We start from the raw sequence: 17,805 nt of genomic DNA, 5'->3' as shown, positions 1-17,805 counted from the left end.
TGTAAGGAGAGACAGGTCTTTAGAGAGGGACATCATGCTGGGTAGAGTAGAGGGACAGCGCAGGAGGGGAAGACCCTCTATGAGGTTGATTGATTCAGTGACTGGGGTAATCGGGATGGGTGTGTCAGAGGCAATGAGACTGGCACGGGATAGAGCACAGTTTTGGGCTGTTGTACATAGGGTCGCTATGAGTCGCAAACAACTCGACGGCACATAACAACAACAACAAAAAATAAAAAAGCAAACAGCATAAATCCAGGAAAAGAGAATAATTTTATCTTGAAGATATTAAATTAAGTAAGTATTATTTCTCTACAATCTAGAATTAATCTCCTAACACCATGTACCTTCATGGAAAAGTCACAAAATTTGTCCCTGCTTTATAAATGAATAAGTGCTAAAGGGAAAAAACTTATTTAATTAAATGTTGAGTTGTCTGTACATTGAAAATTAATGTATTAGACAATTGTTGTTGTTAGGGGTGTTGAGTCGAGTGTGATCTATAGCAACTCATGAACAACAGAACTGAACCCTGTCTTGTTCTGTGCCATTCTCACAATTTGTGACACATTCGGGCCTATCGCAGTAGTCACTGTGTTAATCCAGTTGGTTGAGGGTAATCTTCTCTTTCACAGTCCCTCCGCCTTTCAATCATGGTATCTCTCTCCACAAATAGTCTCTCCTAGTAACATGCATAAAGTACATGAGACTAAGCTTTATCATCTTTACCTCTAAGGAGCATTCTCTGCTGCAGATTCTCCAAGACATATTTGTTTGTTCTTCTGCTAATTTGTGGAATATTTGTAATCTCCAAAACCACAGTTCAAAATCATCATTGATTCATTTTCTGTCATCCTTATTCACTGTCCAGCTCTCAGATGCATAGCAAGTGTTTGGAAAGACCATGGCCTGAATCAGAAGTACCTTAGTCCTCGAACTGACAGCAATGCTTCTCAGTAATTTGGAGAGGTCCTTGACTGCAGATTATCCCAGTGCAATTCATCTCCTGATATCTTGACTGCTGGTACCAAGGGTGCTTACTGTGGATCCAAATAAGATGAAGTTGTTGACCTTTTAAATCTTTTTATGTTTGTTTATAAATAAAAGGGTTTTAATTTAATTTTCAAATGTTTTATGTCTTTATCTACAAATTAACATTTGTGTAACTAACTAGAACTTATCAATAGGGTTTTTTTTTACCTTTTAAATCTTTTCTCCATCTATCATGACGTTATCTATTGGTCCATTGGTGATAATTTTTGTTTAGACTATAAGAATATAGTATTATCAGTTATCATTTTGGCTCCTTTAACTTGATCAAAACTTTGTTTCTTTTAAATTTATAAAAACAAAAGTTACTAAGTTTAACTAGGAAAATCACTCTGCTTACCTATAAGGCTTAGTTCAAATGTTCAGAGATTTTATTTTCTTGTTATATTCTTAATATATCCAACTATACAGTGTTAGGTCTCAGGATCATTATGTGCTATATCTAAAGTGCTTTGAAGCAGGCTTTATTTTTGTGTGTAGTTATTTTTGTCTACATTAATTTATATCTAAAATTTCTTTTGACTTTGCATTATTATTATACTTAATTTTTATATATTTTAACTTTTAAAATATTATTTTTATAAATTATTCTTGGCCATATTAAGTTTCCTCATCTTCAGATGACCTTTCATTCTGCTAACTTGCTGAAACACTTGACAAAAATATCCTAACAAAAAGAGAGACAGTACTACTGAATGTATGAGAAAGAATCTGACATTTTCAATGTGAATCCCACTAGGCTTCATCAAGATTTCCAGAACTCTGGTATAATAACTGAAGAGTTTGCAGAGTGTGCCTTATTCAGCATTCTGTGGATTAGTATTTAGCCATGTAAGACTGAAAGTACTTTTAGACTATTCTTTTAGACTATTCTCTCCCCCATAGACTAATAGTCTAAAAGTATTATATTTTAGGGCATTATTTTTATCGTAGGAGTATGCAATGAGGGTTGCAGAGTGGATTATATTTGGGGGTAGGGGGTGGGGTTTGGGGAGGTGGAGGGGGGGATGGTGTACCAATGAGGGAGATTTTCTTTTGCTTTTCAAGGAGAGGAGCAAAGGGGGGGGGGTTTGTGCGGGGAGAAGGGTGCAACAATGAATGAATAGAATCCCAAAATCTCTGTAGATGTTCATTGAAATGAAAAATAAACAACCTAAATTTAAAAAAAAAAGACTGAAAGTGCTAAAGGATTACTATGATTTTATACAGTGTTCTACTTTTTTGAGCTTGGGTGTGACAGAAATACCATGAGCAGATAACATTAACAAACAGAAATTCATTTTCTCAGTTTCAAATGCTAAAATTTCAAATTCAGGGTACCACTTAAGAGGAAAGATTTCTCTCTAATTTGGCTCCTGAGGAAGATCCTTGTACCTTTTTAACCTCAATACATACAAACAAAAACCTGTAGAATATGCATGGGAACGGCTACAAAGGATATAAGATGTTGTTGTTTGTTGTTGTCATGTGCCATTGAGTCACCCGTGACTCATAGTGACCCTATGGACAACAGCCCTAAACTCTATCCTGTGCCAATCTCACCATCTCTGACACACCTACTCCCATTACCCCAGTCACTGAATCAATCCATCTCATAGAGGGTCTTCCTCTCCTGCACTTCCCTCCACCCTCCTAAGCATGATGTCCCTCTCCAGGCACTGGTCCCTCCTTGCAACATGTCCAGAGTATGTGAGGTAAAGCTTCAGAATCCTTGCCTCCAAGGAGAAGCCTGGCTTCACCCTCTCCAGGACAAACCTGTTTGTTTTCCTAGAAGTTCATGGTATATTCAATACTCTTCTCCAACACCGCAGCTCAAAGGCATCAATTCTCCTTCTATCATCCCTAGTCATTGTCCAGCTCTCTGATGTATATAGCAAGTGTCTGCAAAGACCATGGCATGTATCAGGCACACTTTAGTCTCCAGACTGACATCTTTGCACTTCAGGACTTTAGAAAGGTCTCTAACCATAGACTTTCCCATTGCAATACATTTTTTTAATTTCCTGGCTGCTGGTGCCAAGAGTATTGACTGTGTATCCAAGCAAATCAAAACTGTGAACAATTTCAATCTCTTCACCATCCATCCTGATGCTGCCGATTGGTCCAGTGGTGAGAATCTTTGTTTTCTTGAGATTGAGTCTCAATCCATACTGAAGACTGCAGTCCCTGACCTTCCACAGCAGGCTTCAGGTCCTCCTCAGTTTCAGCAAGCAGGGTTGCGTCATCTGTATAATTCAGATTGTTGATGATTCTTCCTCCAATCCTGATGCCACATTTCTCCTCATAGAGCCCAGCCCCCTGGAAATGATGTAAGGAAATTAAAATTTTACATTCTGAGTTTAATTGATTTGAACTCACTAAATTTTAACTGTTGAACAATGAATAAGGAAGTCAAAAGAAGAATCAATGTCTTTGAATTGTGGGTCCTGGTGAAGAATACTGAATGTATACCATGGACTGTTAAAAAAAAAAAAAAAAAAAAAAACACCCACAACAACAAACAAATATGTCTTATAGAAAGTACAACCAGGGTGCTACATAGACGCAAGGATGGTGAAACTTATTTGTCTCATATACTTAGGGCATGTCACCCAGAGATACCAGTCTTTAGAATAAGATATGCTGAGAAAGGTCAGTAAAAGAGAAGAAGCCCCTTAATGAGATGTTCTGACACAGTGATTGTAACAATGGCCTCCAGCATGTTTGAAATAGTGTTGATGGTGCAGGAAAGGGGAGAGTTCTGATCTGTTCTTCATAAAGTTCTTTTAAATCTTAGTTGCCTCAACAGCACATAACAACAGGGAAAAAAATCAGATTCTCTATTCAGTGTTTCAGCTCAAAAGGTTAGAAAAGGATCTAATAGTTTATTTGTTTGGTTCATTAAAACACAGATTGTGTAGTGGTCTACATTAAGTCAATGTGAATTACCAGACCTTCTTTGGTATACAGTAGAAGGTATCCAAAGGCTTAATACAGTGGATATGTTAGACTGAACTCACCAGGTTAGACTCAGATCAATAGAATGCCCAGAGCACACACCTTTCACCAGTCAAATTCTGCTATAATTTCTATCTTATGTAAGCTAGACTTGACTGTGGGGAAATGGTCATATCAGATGAAGACACTTAACTACAAAAAGTCTGGTTGGATGCCATGGTGATAGGGGCCCAGTGTTAGCACTTAATTGACAAAGTGGACATGGTTACTATGATGGACGCCAGTCAAGTCTCTGACTCATCATTATTCACAGCAGTGGCTACCTAGTCATTGTGTCCCTAAGAGTGAAATAGAAGAGAGATTTACTAAATATTTACATGACCTATATAAACAGAACTCTCGGTTAAGTGAACACCAGCATTCTAACAGGAAATACCAGAACAAACAGCAGTAGATTCTCAATAAATTCCCATACTTGAGTGAGTTTACAGACCCACAATCCCTTGAATGAAGGTTCCCTTGACAAAGAAGCACAATTTAGTGCAAAAAATTTACACATTAATTTTTCTCCTACTCTTCTCCAGTGGGATTTACAGCCTTTTATAAGAGTGAATGCTCAGTCACTCTTGTAATCAGACTTTCATGTACAGGCAAACACTGGCTCTTAACTGACACTAATTATAGGTGATCCAATTCATCACTGTGGCCCACTAGTCAGAATAGGAGCATATGGCATTCAAGTTATTAAAATGGTACCTTAGCCAAATCTGGCTATCTCACAATGAGCCCAGGGAATCGCTGAAACCACTCTGTAGGGATTTCCCCAGCCCCAGAAAGTGAAATTGGAACAAGCATACTCAATATCTAGCAGAAACCCACATTGGATCCCTGACATGTGGAACAAGGCTATTATAGTAAGAAAAGTCACATAAAAGCCATTATAGCTACTGTCACCTAGAAAAGAGTAAACTCAAAGCAATATAGCATATCTGAAGGAACTGGTTAATGGCAACATCAAGGACTTGAAGGCTGGTGAATACCACCACATATTCATTTAGTGTGCTTCTTTGGCCCGCAAATGAGTTATAAATGGAACCAAATACTTTATTTAATTGCAGCTGCTATTGCAATTGTGATTTCATTGCTTAAGTATATTCATATATCTTCTGGTACTTAGTATCAGTCACTCATATAGCCAATGACTTTTTCTCTGTTTTTATTTGAAGGAATCATCAGAAGCAGTTTTTCTTCAGTGGGAAGTTAGCAATAATTTCGGCTGTCCTATTTCAAAGGCTATTCAGGAGTATATCATAATTTAGTCTCCAAGAAACTTGATTGCCTTTCACTTCTGCACTGGTTTAATGCATGGATGAAATTACGCTGATTGAATCTAGTAAAGAGGCCAAATCAAGAGGCATGCTTTATGGCAAACTAAGTGCAGGTCCCAAGGAATTCACTGGTTGTATCATATTCTCCAGCATCCTAAAGCATCTTTCTTGATAAAACAATGGAGTCACCATCTAAAGATACAATTACAGCACCAACTAGGTGAAAATACTTTGTAGGCTGGAGTAATGTTCTCCAGAAGACTATATATGTTCTAAACTAGTATCCTGTATGTGGAGCTAATTTATGGATTCAAGAATATGGGGAAGAATAAGGGGATAGCACTGTTCGCTATTAGCCTACTAACACACTCGTAACATTTTTGCATGCTGTACCTGAAACCCTATGCTTGTGGTCCTGGAAGTATAATTTCTAAAGAGAGGGACAGGTCTGACTGGAAACACAAAATTAATTCCACTGAAATATAAATTAAGGATGCGACCTGATCCATTTGGGCTTCTTATGTCTCTGACTTAACAGGCAAAGAGGGGAGTTACTGTCGTGACTTCCTGATTATCAAGAGAAAATCAGATTGGTATTACAAAATGAAGTAAAAAAGAATATGTCTGGAATACAGGAGATTCTTTAGGTTATATCTTGTAACCTCTTTTTTTTAGGGATGATTCTCATATAGTTAAAATTAAGCTAAAAATGTCAAGTATACACATTTCATAATCAGGCAAAGTGAAACAATATGTGTTTAAGCATTAAGAGTTGCAAGATAACTATTATCTCCAAATTAAAATAGTGATAATATTACACACACACACACACACACACACACACACACACATCTCTATATATTAACCTTAAATGTCTACAGAGAAACAAAAGCACACCCACTGTTATTCTATTCTGATTCATATAATCCTCCATTAGGTTTCTAAAGTTGTGAATCTTATGGAAGGTGACTGTCTTTCTTTCTCCTGCATAGTAGTTGGTGGATTCAAACTCCTGATTTCTCTTTTAGCAGTGCAACACCTAACACACTATGCCAACGGAATTTCTTTATGTGTCTAGTGTTTGTCATTTATTATAAGGAAATTATATCAATTTATTATGTATCAATTTATAAAATGTTGTTGTTATGTACTGTCAAGTCATCTGTGACTCATAGCAATCCTATGTAGAACAGCTCTGAAGCCTACCCTGTCCTAATCCAGTCCCACTGATACTTCCATTGCCCTAGTTACTGTATCAATCCATCTCATCCATGGTCTTCCTCTCCTGAGCTATCCCTCCACCCTTCCGAGCTTGATGTGCTTCTCCAAGGATTGGTCCCTCCTGGCCACATGCTCAAAATTTGCAAGATAGAGTTTCAAACTCCTATTCTCCAAGGAGAAACTTGGTTTCACTCTCTCCAATACAGACCTGTTTGTTTTCTTGGCAGCCCATGGTATGTTCAAGACTCTTATTTAGTCTTCTTCTTGTGGAAGCTCAGGAGTATTCTGTAAACTTTTATTATAAAAGACTCCTGTCTGAGATGGTATTACCATCTTTGTTCCCAGTCTGTACATTTTCTTTTCACCCTGTTGGAAAACGGTTTTGATGCACACATGGATTTAATATTTAGAAGGTCCCATACATCAATTTTATTCTAATTATATTGTGCATTTCTAGTTGTATTTGACAGTCTTGTACTAGCACTTTTAAGCTTGATCCCAGTTTGTCTCTTATGAACGTCATGGTTTTGGGCTTTCCTCCAAGCCCTCTGATCCACCTTGAGTTTATTTTCATGTATGGTGTGAGACGTGGATCCTGTTTCAGCTTTCTACAGGTGAGAATCCAGTTTTACCAGAACTATCCGTGGAAGAGTTTATCATTTCCACATTGATAACTTTTATGTCCTTGTTGAGTATCAGTTGACCAAGAAAAAGACTGATAACTCATTTACAAAACTGACAAAAGACATGGAAAGAATTTTAACAGAGGAAGATATTCAAATGGCAAGCAGACACAAGAGGAAATGCTCCAAATCACTGGAAATAAGAGAGATGCAAATCAAAACTACAATGAGGTACCAACTCACTCCAGTAACAGTGGCAAAGTTTAACAGGGCAGCAAGTAATAAAGGTTGGAAAGGATGTGGCGAGAAAGGAACTCTTATATATTGTTGGTGAGACTGTGAAATGGTGCAACCATTATGGAAGGCAGTTTGGCACTTCCTCAAAAAGCTGAACATAGAAATTCCATATGACCCAGCTATTCTGCTACTTGGAATTTACCCTGAGAAAATGAAAACTGAGGCACAAACTGAAATTTGTAAACCAATGTTCATAGAGGAATTATTCACCATAGCAAGAACATAAAAACAGCCCAAATGTCCAACCGCAAACGAACGGATTGAGAAATGATGGAACATTCACACAGTGGAATACTATGCAGCAGGCAAGAGCAACAATTTTGTAAATTATTCTCTAACTTGGGAGGAACTGGAGAGCATTATGGTGAGTGAACTCAGTCCCAAAAGGATAAACATTGTATAGAACCATTATTGCAGAATGAATATAAAGATCCAAGAGGTGTGGGATAGGTTGGAAGCAGAGGGATGAGGATGTGCAGGGAGAAGGGGAGATTAACCATGTACAATTAATCATGAACATTTTGTTGGGAGGGTGAGGCAATTTGATGTTGTACAATTTGATGGGGGTGAGGGAAACTGATGGAATTTGTACTTGAAAACAATGTATTCAAATTTTGTAAATAAACTAGTAGAAAATGAAAAAAAAAAAAAACCTCTTCTCCAGCACCACAATTAAAAGGCTTCAATTCTTCTTTTTGTCATCCTTAGTCCTTACCCAGCTCTCTGATGCACAGCAAATAATTGTGGAGACCACGGCCTGGATCATGTGCACCTTAATCTCCAGACTGACATCATCGCTTCTCAGTACTCTGAAAAGGTCCCTGACAGCAGATTTGCCTAATGCAATTAGTCTTTGATTTTCTGACTGCTGGTGCCAAGAGTGTTGATTGTGGAGCCACGCAAGTTGTAATTGTTAACAACCTCAATCTTTCTCCTTCCATCATAGTATTGCCAATTGACCCAGTGGTGAGAATCTTTGTCTTCTTGATATTGAGCTTCAATCTATATTGAAGACTACAGTCCTTGACCTTCTGCTGTAAATGCTTCAGGTCCTCCTCAGTTTCTGCAAGCAAGGCTGTGTCATCTGCATAATATAGGCATAATATAGGTTGTTGATGAGTCTTCTTCCAATCCTATGCCACATTCCTCCTTATAAATCCCAGCCTCCCAAATGATCTGCTATATGTATAGATTGAAAAGGTATGGAGACAGGATGCATCCCTGATGCACCCTCTTCCTTATTTTGAACCATGCAGTGTTTGCCTGTTCAGTTCCAAGGACTGCTTCTTGGTCCAAGCATCATTGTTATGTGCCATCAAGTAGCCTGTGACTAATAGCAACCCTATGTACAACACCTAAACCCTGCTCTATGCTGTGCCAATCTTATTGTTTCTGGCACATCTAATCCCATTACCCCAGTCACTGAATCAATCTACCTCTTTGAGGGTCTTCCTCTCTTGTGTTGTCCCTCCACCCTCCTAAGCATGACGTCCCTCCCCAAGGACTGATCCCATCTTGCACATACCCAAAGTATGTCAGATGAAGCTTCAGAATCCTTGCCTCCAAGGAGCAGCCTGGTGGCACCCTCTCCAGGACGGACTTGTTTGTTCTCCTAGCCATTCAATACTCTTCTCCAGGACCACAGTTCAAAGGCATCAAATCTCCTCTGTCATCCTTAGTCATTGTCCAGTTCTTTGATGCATAGCAAGTAACTGTAAAGACCATGGCCTGTATCAGGCACACTTTAGTCTCCAGACTGACATCATTGCTCTTCCGTACTTTGGAGACATCTCTAACAGCAGACATTCCCAATGCAATATGTCTTTTCATTTCCTGGCTGCTAGTCCAAGTATAGGTTTCACATAAGCACAATGAAGTGTCCTAGGATTCCGCTTCTCCTCAAGGTTAACCATAATTTGTTGTGATCCACACAGTAAAATGTCTTTGCATAGTCAGTGAAATACGGATGGATATCCCTCTGGTACTCTTTGCTTTCTGCCAAGATCCATCTGACATTGGTGGTTATGTCTCTACTGCCACGGCCTCTTCTAAACCAACTTTATATTTCTGGTAGGTCTTTGTCAATCTGGATAATCTTCAGCAGGATTTTGCTTGCATGTAATATGAGTGATACTGTACAATAATTTCCATTCTCTGTCAGGTCATCTTTTTTTAGAAAGGTAATAAATATGGTTCTCTTCCAGTCAGTTAGCCAGGTAGCTGTCCTCCAGATTTCTTGATACAACCTGGTGAGCACATCTAGCACAGTATCTGTTTGTTAAAATATGTTAATTGTTATTCCATCAATTGCAGGGACTTTACTTTTTTGCCAAGTCCTTCAGAGCAGCCTGAACTTTTTCCTTCATCACCACTGCATCACCACTGCCTCTTGATCATATGTTATTTCTTTAAATTCTTCTGTATCAGCCTTCATTTTGGTACACTGGCATCATACATGTATGTTGTTCTTGATTGCTTTTGAGTCAAGCACAACTCATAGTGACTCTATGAACAAAAGGCCTGAACCCCCTCTACAACTATCGACATTTATCAAAGTTCATAGAGTTTCCACAGGCATGTTTTTTAGGAAGTGGATGCCACTCCTGCTTACAAAAGTATATGTATATACACCTTTATATATTAACTTTAAATGTCTACAGAGAAACAAAAGCATACCCACTATTATTCTATTCTGACACATATAATCCCCCCATTAGGTTTCTGAAGTTGTGAATCTTATGGAAGGTGAGTGTCCATCTTTCTCTCGAATAGCAGTTGGTGGTTTCAGACTCCTGATCTCTCTTTTAGCAGTGCCAACACCTAACACACTAGAGTTCCTTTATGTGTCTAGTGTTTTGTATTTACTATAAGGAAACTATGCCCATTCATAAAATAGAATTCCTTAAATTGTCTTTGTGTACAATAATGCAATATGAAATGCAATGGTTTTTAACTCACAGTAAATTACTGTCCAAGAGGTTGTTCTTGGTAATTGCCCTCATGTGAGCTACAACTTATAGTAACCCTATGAGCAACTAATCAAAACCTTGCCCTATCCAGTACCATCCTTATGAATTTTGCCATGCTGGAGCCCATTGTTAGTAACAGTGTCAGTCAACCTCCTTGAAAGTCACCCTTTCTTTCATTGATCCTCCACCTTTTCCAGTATAATGCCTTTTTCTAAGGACTATTCCCTCCTGATAACATGTCCAAGGTATGTGAGATGAAACTTCACCATCCTTGACTCTAATGAGGATTCTGGTTGCAATTCCTCCAAGATAGACTTATTTGGGGTTTTGGTGTGTTTGGGGGGGGTTGTTGGGTTGTTTTTTGGGTTTTTTTGCAGTCCATGAGATAGATAGATAGATAGATAGATAGATAGATAGATAGATAGATAGATAGATAGATAGATACTACTCTGCTGTACAGTTGAAAGACATCAATCTTTCTTCAGATTTCTTTCTTTTCTAACCTTCAGAAGCATATGAAGTAAATGAAAATATTATGCCTTTTATCAAGTGAACTTTAATCTTTAAGCTGATATCCTTGCTCCTTTACACTTTGGAGCTGTCCTTGACAGCAGATTTTCCAAATGCAAAACATGTTTTGATGATTTGAGTGCTGGTGTCATGGGTGTTGATTGTGGATCTATGAAAAAAGGAAGTCTTTAACAACTTCAACCTTTTCTCTATCTATCATGATGTTGACTATAGGTCTAGTGGAGGGAATTCTTGTTTCTTTGATGATGAGATGGAATCCATACTAAAGGCTTCACTTTCTGTGATCAAGGTTGTGTTACCTGAATAATGCAGGTTGTTGATGAATCATTCTCAAAGAAAAAAGTAGCTGTTAAATAAATAGCTTCTGAGGGGTAGGAGATCTAGAATTCATTGAAACAAAAGACTGTTTCTCTTCTTATATATATCAGAAAATGCTTCCCTTTCCTCTCTGGTTCCTAAGGTAGCAAAATGTCAATTTAACTGAGAGTCAAATACAATGATGGACTGACTACTTAACTGTTAGACAGATCACTGTTTGTAATTTTCATTGGAACACTACTTCCCACTGTCTCTGAGAAACATATAGACTTGACACCTCCATCTTTATAAAGTTTCTGCTTTCTCCCAGGAGTTGAAGGCTCAAGGCTACATCTCTGTTCTGGACTAAGAAGTGGGGGAAATTACAACATAAGAATTAACAGGATTTATTTTTATCTTCTATCCTGTCCTTCTTGTTAGGTGCTATCAAGTCAAGTGCGATCCTATGAACAACAGATATGAATCTTGTCCTATCCTGTGCTATCATCACATATATATGAGCAGTTTATTGCGCTCTACATTCTAGTTAGTTGATCTGTGTATCTATTCATAACACACAACAAAACACAACATCTTAATTACTTAATTACTTGTGCCATTCTAAGTCTTGAATCCAGAATGTTTACGTTTTTCTACATTTTTTTCTTTCCAATGTACTTTTGAAAAACTTAGATCTTTCATTTCACTTTTCTTAAAATTCAGTTAAACTGTATAGAACATACTGGGCTTGAGTTAGATCAGAGATGATGAGACTCAAAGGCATCTAAAAAAACAATCACTGAAAAGGGAAACTCTGGTGATCTAGTGGCTAAAATAGATTATCAACAAAACTGCAAGGAGTAATACAATGGTCAAAAGACAGCCATCAAAGTATGCTGGAATAATTGGATAAATTATTAAATAAAATGATAAACTATAATAGTGTGAAACACAATGTATATGAACTTGATCAAACCAGTTTGAATTTTTTTTAAATGATAGGCTACATAACTTTTACCTTCCAACATACCAAAAAATCATTCAAAATGGTTCAAACAGATCCAAAGGCAAGAAAGCAATGAAAAACTAATTATTTCCTTAATAATAATTTGAAAGGGAAGAGTGTCTTTTATAGTCTAGAAGGATAGTTCTAAGGAAGACCTCCTTACCAAGCTGAAATAGCTTAGCACTAATTCTTTTTTTAGATAACATAATAGATAAGATCCTCTAAACTTGAGCAAGGATTATCTTTTGAGTGAATATTGTTATGAATGGACTCCAGCTAGTTTTTAGAGACTGTAAATCACATGGAAGAAGATTGTCCATCATTCTCTCATGGAGCAGCTTGTGGATTGAAACAGTATACTTTTGGGTTGCCAGTGAAACTCTTTTATTCACTAGACCACTAGAGTCCCCTTTCCAGTGACTGTTGTATTTATTGTTGTTGTTAGGTGCCCTTGAGTCAAGTAGTGACCTTGTGAACAGCATCTCTGAACCTTGTCCTATCTTGTGCCATCCTCACAATTTCTGACATACTCCAGCCAATTGCTACAGTCATCATGTCAATCCATCTGGCTTGAAGGTCTTCCCTCTCTCTCTTCCACTAACCCTATACCCTTCACCATACACAATATGATGTCCCTCTCCAAAGAACAGTCTCTTTTAGCAACATACTCAAAGTATGTGAGAGAAAGTTTCATTACTTTTGTCTCCAAGGAGCATTCTGGCTGCACTTTCTCCAGGACATGTTTGTTTCTTTAGCAGTGTATAGAATATTCAACATTCTCCAAGTTCACAACTCAAAGGCACCAATTCTTCTGTCATCCTTATTCACTGTCCAACTCTCAGATGCATAGCAAGCAAATGGAAAGACCATGGCCTGAATCAGATGCACATTAGGACTCAAACTAACATCTTTGCAGCGCAATAATTTGAAGAGATTCCTTACTGCTTATTTTCCCAGTGCAATATGTCTCCTTATTTACTGACTGCATATTTTCCCAGTGCAATATGTTTCCTGATTTACTGACTGCTGGTACCAAGTATTCAAGTAATATGAAATTGTTGACAGTTCCAATCTTTTTCTCCATCTATCATGATGTTGCCTATCAGTCCAGTGGTAAGAATTTTTGTTTTCTTGACATTGAGATGTAATCCATACCGAAGGCTGCATTCTTGGATCTTCTGCAAGAGATATTTTAACTCCTCCTCACTTTCACCAAGAAAGATTGTGTCATTGGTGTAACATAGGTGATTGATGAGTCTTCTGATCTTGATGTCACATTCTTCTTCACAGAGCCCAGCTTCTCAAATAATTTGGTCAGCATCAGACTGAACAGTGTGGAGAGAGAATACAACTCTGATGCATTAACTTTCTGATTCTAAACCATGTAGTGTTCTCTTTCTCTGTTTACACAACTGCCTCTTGGTCTAGGTATGTTGTTGTTGTTGTTGTTGTTGTTGTTGTTGTTGTTGTTGTTGGCCATTGAGTCATTCGTGACTCAGTGACTAACTGACTCGCCTGAGCCAATCTCATCATCTCCAACAGACATAATTCCCTTCCTCCAGTCACTGAGTCAATCCATCTCATCCTGGATTTTCCTCTCCTGTGCTGTCCTTCCACCATTCCAAGCATAATGTCCCTCTCCAAAGACTGGTCCCTCCTGGCCAAATGCCCAAAGTGTGTGAGACGAAGCTTCAAAATCCTTGCTTCCGGGGAGCAGGCTGGTTTCACCCTCTCCAGGGCAGACCTGTTTGTTCTGTAAGTCCACAGTATGTTTAACACTCTTCTCCAGCACCTCAACTCAAAGGCATAGATCCTTCTTCTGTCATCCATAGTTATTGTCCAGCTTTCGAATGCCTATCAAGTAGCTGAGAAGACAATGGCCTGAGTTAGGTGCACCTGAGTCTTCAGACTGACATCGTTTTGCACAATTAAGTGCTCTGGGATTCCCATTTTTCTCAATATTAGCCATAACTTGTTATGATCCATACAGTCAAATGCTTTGCATAGTCAATAAAGCATAAATAGACATTCTTCTGTCATTCATTACTTTCAGCTAGGATCTATCTAACATCAGCAATGATATCCCTGGTGCCATGGCCTCTCCTGAATCCTACTTGAATTTCTGACAGTTCCCTATCTATGTACTATTCTAGCCATTTTTAAATAATCTCAGCAGTATTTTGCTTGCATGTGATATTAATGGTATCATTCAATAGGTTCCACATTCTGTTGGATCACCTTTCTTGGGAATGGGAACAAATATGGATCTCTTCCAACCCATTGGCCAGACAGCTGTTCTCCAAATTTCCTGACATAGACTGCATCTATTCATTGAAACAAATCGCATGGCATCCCATTAATTGCTGGGGCTTTATTTTTTTTTATCAATGGCTTCAGTGCAGCTTCAAATTCCTCCTTCATTACCTTGGCTCTTGCTTTTATGATACTTCTTGAAATGTTTCCGTGTCAATTCTCATAGAGTATCTCTATGTATTCCCTCCATCTTATTTTTATACTTCCTGAATCATTCAACATATTGACCATGTTGTTAAAAATTGCAACTCAAGACTTAAATTTGTTTTTCAGTTCTCTCAGCTTCAGACTTTGTGGTTAATTCTTACACATTGTGTTTTACACCTTTGTAGTTAGTTCTTATACATTGCGTTTCACATTTTTTTTTTTTGCAGATGTGGAGTCTTCATATTTATTTCTCTTGTTCTATTACCCTAGCAAGTACTTCCAATATAATCTTGAAAAGAACCGGTGATAATGGTCATCCTTATCACAAGAGGATTGTCTTTTCTTTTTCTCCATTGAGAATACTGTTGGCTTTTGGTTTTACATAAATCCTTTTCACTGTTGATGAAAACGTGTTGATGAAATTCCCTTCTATTGTCATTTTCCTGAGTGTTTTAATCAGGAAGGGGAGTTGGGTTTTGTCAAAGGCTTTTTCTGTGCCAATTGACAAGATCAGGTGGCTCTTGTCTTTGCTTTGTTAATGGGATTAATTATTCTTATGTTGAACTTCCCTTGCATAATTGTTATGAATATCACTTAGTTATGATGAATATTTTTTATTTACTACTATATTCTATTGGCCAGGATTTTATTAAGGATTTTTTATTCATGATGCATATTGGTCTGTAGTTTTCTTTTTTATAATGGCTTTGTCCAGGTTTGGTATTAAGGCTATGCTTGTTTCATAGAATGACTCTGAAAGTGTTCTTCCTTTATTTTTTAAAATAATTTAAGTAGAATTGGTGATAGCTTTTCTCTGGATGTTTGATTGAATTTAGCCATGAAGCCATTTGTTCCAGAATTTTTTGGGGGGGAAATCTTTTTTATGATCTACTCAATTTCTTCTTTTGTGATAAGTCTGTTAAAGTATTCTGCATCTGTCTGTGTCAATCTGGGTAGGGAATGAATTTCAAGGAATTTGTTCATTTTCTCTAGGCTTTAAATTTACCAGAGGATAGCTTTTCATTACATTCCAATGTAATAGATTTTATCTCATAAAGTTCTGTTGTGATGTCACCTCTTTCATTTCTTCTTTGAGTTATTTGGGTTTCTCTCACTTTTCATTTGTTAAGTTTGCAAGTGGCTTGACAATTTTATTGAAGTTCTGAAGAACCAATTCTTGGTCTTGTAGATGGCGTCAATTGTTTTTCTGTTTTGTTTTGTTTTTTTTATTAATTTTAATGAACATTTACAGAGATTTTGGATTTCCACTGATTGTTGTTGCATTTTTCCCCTGACCCACCCTTTCCCCCCAAGTTTGTTCTTCTCTTTGAAAAGTAAAAGAAAAATTCCTTCATTGATACACAATGCCCCATTTTTCTGTTTTTTATTTCATTGATTTCTTTTCCTTACAATTTCCTATCTTCTAGAGGCTGCACAGAGATCGCTGTTCTTTTTTTATTTGACAGAGACACTGAGTTAGATCATTAATTTTTCTTCTTTCTTCCTTTTTTTACGTGTGTGCCTGTTATTATCAACTGCCCCCTCTGGACTGCAACCCAGAGGTACTGGTATGTTGTATTTTAATTTTCATTTGTTGCAAGGAACATTTTTATTTCATCTATAACCTAATTTTGTTCTGTTGTTTTTTTTGTGTGCCATCAAGTTGGGCCTGACCCAAAGCTGACCCTGAGGCTGGTTTTCTGAGGCAGTTAATTGCACAAGAGGAGACTGCCAATCCTTCTCATTTAGTTTCCACATGGGTGATTTTATAAGTTTGACCCTCTTGTGATTCATTTATAGTTTTATGTCAGTGTGATGTGAAAAGATACTTTGTATTATTTCAATGTTTGCTGTGTGTTTGTTTGTTGTTGTTGTTGTTTTAATTTGTTGAGGCTTGCTTTGTATCCTACTATGTGATCAATTCTGGAGAGTGTACCACATGAACTTGAAAAGAAAATTTTAGTTGGATGCAATACCCTGAATACATCCACACAGTTAAGCTGGCTGATTGTACAGTTTAGATCTTCTACAACTCTGTTAAGTTTCTTTTGAGTCAACTTATCCTTTAATGAGAGTGGTGTGTTTAAGTGTCCTACCACTATTGGGATGCTATTTCTTCAGGCTGCTAACCGTTGTTTTATGTATTTTACAAGTCAATCATTTGGTGCAGAGATGTTACCAAGGTTATACCTTCTTGGTGTATTGTGCTTTTAATAATATAGTGCCCTTCCTTATCATTAATGGTAGGTTTCACTCTAAACTCTATTTTATCAGAGACTAGTATTGCCACTCCTGCTTTTTTGTGTCATTTGCTTGTTATATTTTTTTTCCTAGCCTTTGATGTTAGTCTTTCTTCTTGTTTCTTAGATGTGTCTCTTGTAGGCAACATATTTATGGGTTTTGGTATTTTTATTCATTCTGCTACTCTTTTTCTCCTGATTGGTGTATGTAATCCATTCACACTGAGATTATTGACAGGCCAGGTTTCAATGTTACCATTTTGCTGTGTTTCTTTTGTTATTGTTTTTGGTTACTCTTGTTGTATACTTCTCTTTGGTGTGTTTTGTTTTATTTTGTTTGGCGTTCCCTTTGAATTTCCTGTAAAGTTGGTACTCAAGGACTCTGTAAATTGCTGATTGTTCTTTATGATGTTATTGATTAGTTGCAGTCTTAAAGTATTCAGCTTATGGGAGTGGGCAACCCACTCTACTGAAAGTCCTCTCTAGACCTATGAAGTGGGGAAGTTTGCCTTTCCTAAAGACCTGCAGTTCCTTTCTGGTCTGCAGTGCAGCTCTATGGGAATCTTGTCCTAATGCAGCCCACTCTCCTAAACTCTTTTACTTTCAGCCAGGATCCATCTTATGTCAGCAATCATATCCCTGAGAATGAAAAAGAGAAGAAGAATGGTGCTGCTAATCACAAGATTAAATATTTGGGAGTAAATATAACTAGAAACACAAAAGATCTATTCAAAGAAAACTACAAAACATTATTATAAGAAACAAAAAGAGACCTGGAGAAGTGGAAGAATATCCCTTGCTCATGGATAGGAAGGCTCAATGTTGTGAAAATGGCAATACTACCAA

General features: G+C 37.5%; 1 protein-coding gene across 1 annotated transcript in view; it reads right to left on the bottom strand.

The window, feature by feature from the left end:
• The window catches only part of LOC102868630, a 504,064-nt gene that overhangs the window by 460,068 nt on the left and 26,191 nt on the right, over window positions 1-17,805 (bottom strand). The gene's annotated exons all lie outside the window — the stretch shown is intronic.

The sequence above is a fragment of the Elephantulus edwardii genome, unplaced genomic scaffold (genome assembly GCF_000299155.1).
Source record: "Elephantulus edwardii isolate Elephantulus edwardi_28Jun2011 unplaced genomic scaffold, EleEdw1.0 scaffold00287, whole genome shotgun sequence".
NCBI classification, from domain to species: domain Eukaryota; kingdom Metazoa; phylum Chordata; class Mammalia; order Macroscelidea; family Macroscelididae; genus Elephantulus; species Elephantulus edwardii.
Note: the sequence above shows the minus strand (reverse complement) of the source record. Positions and strands in the feature narration are given on the sequence as shown.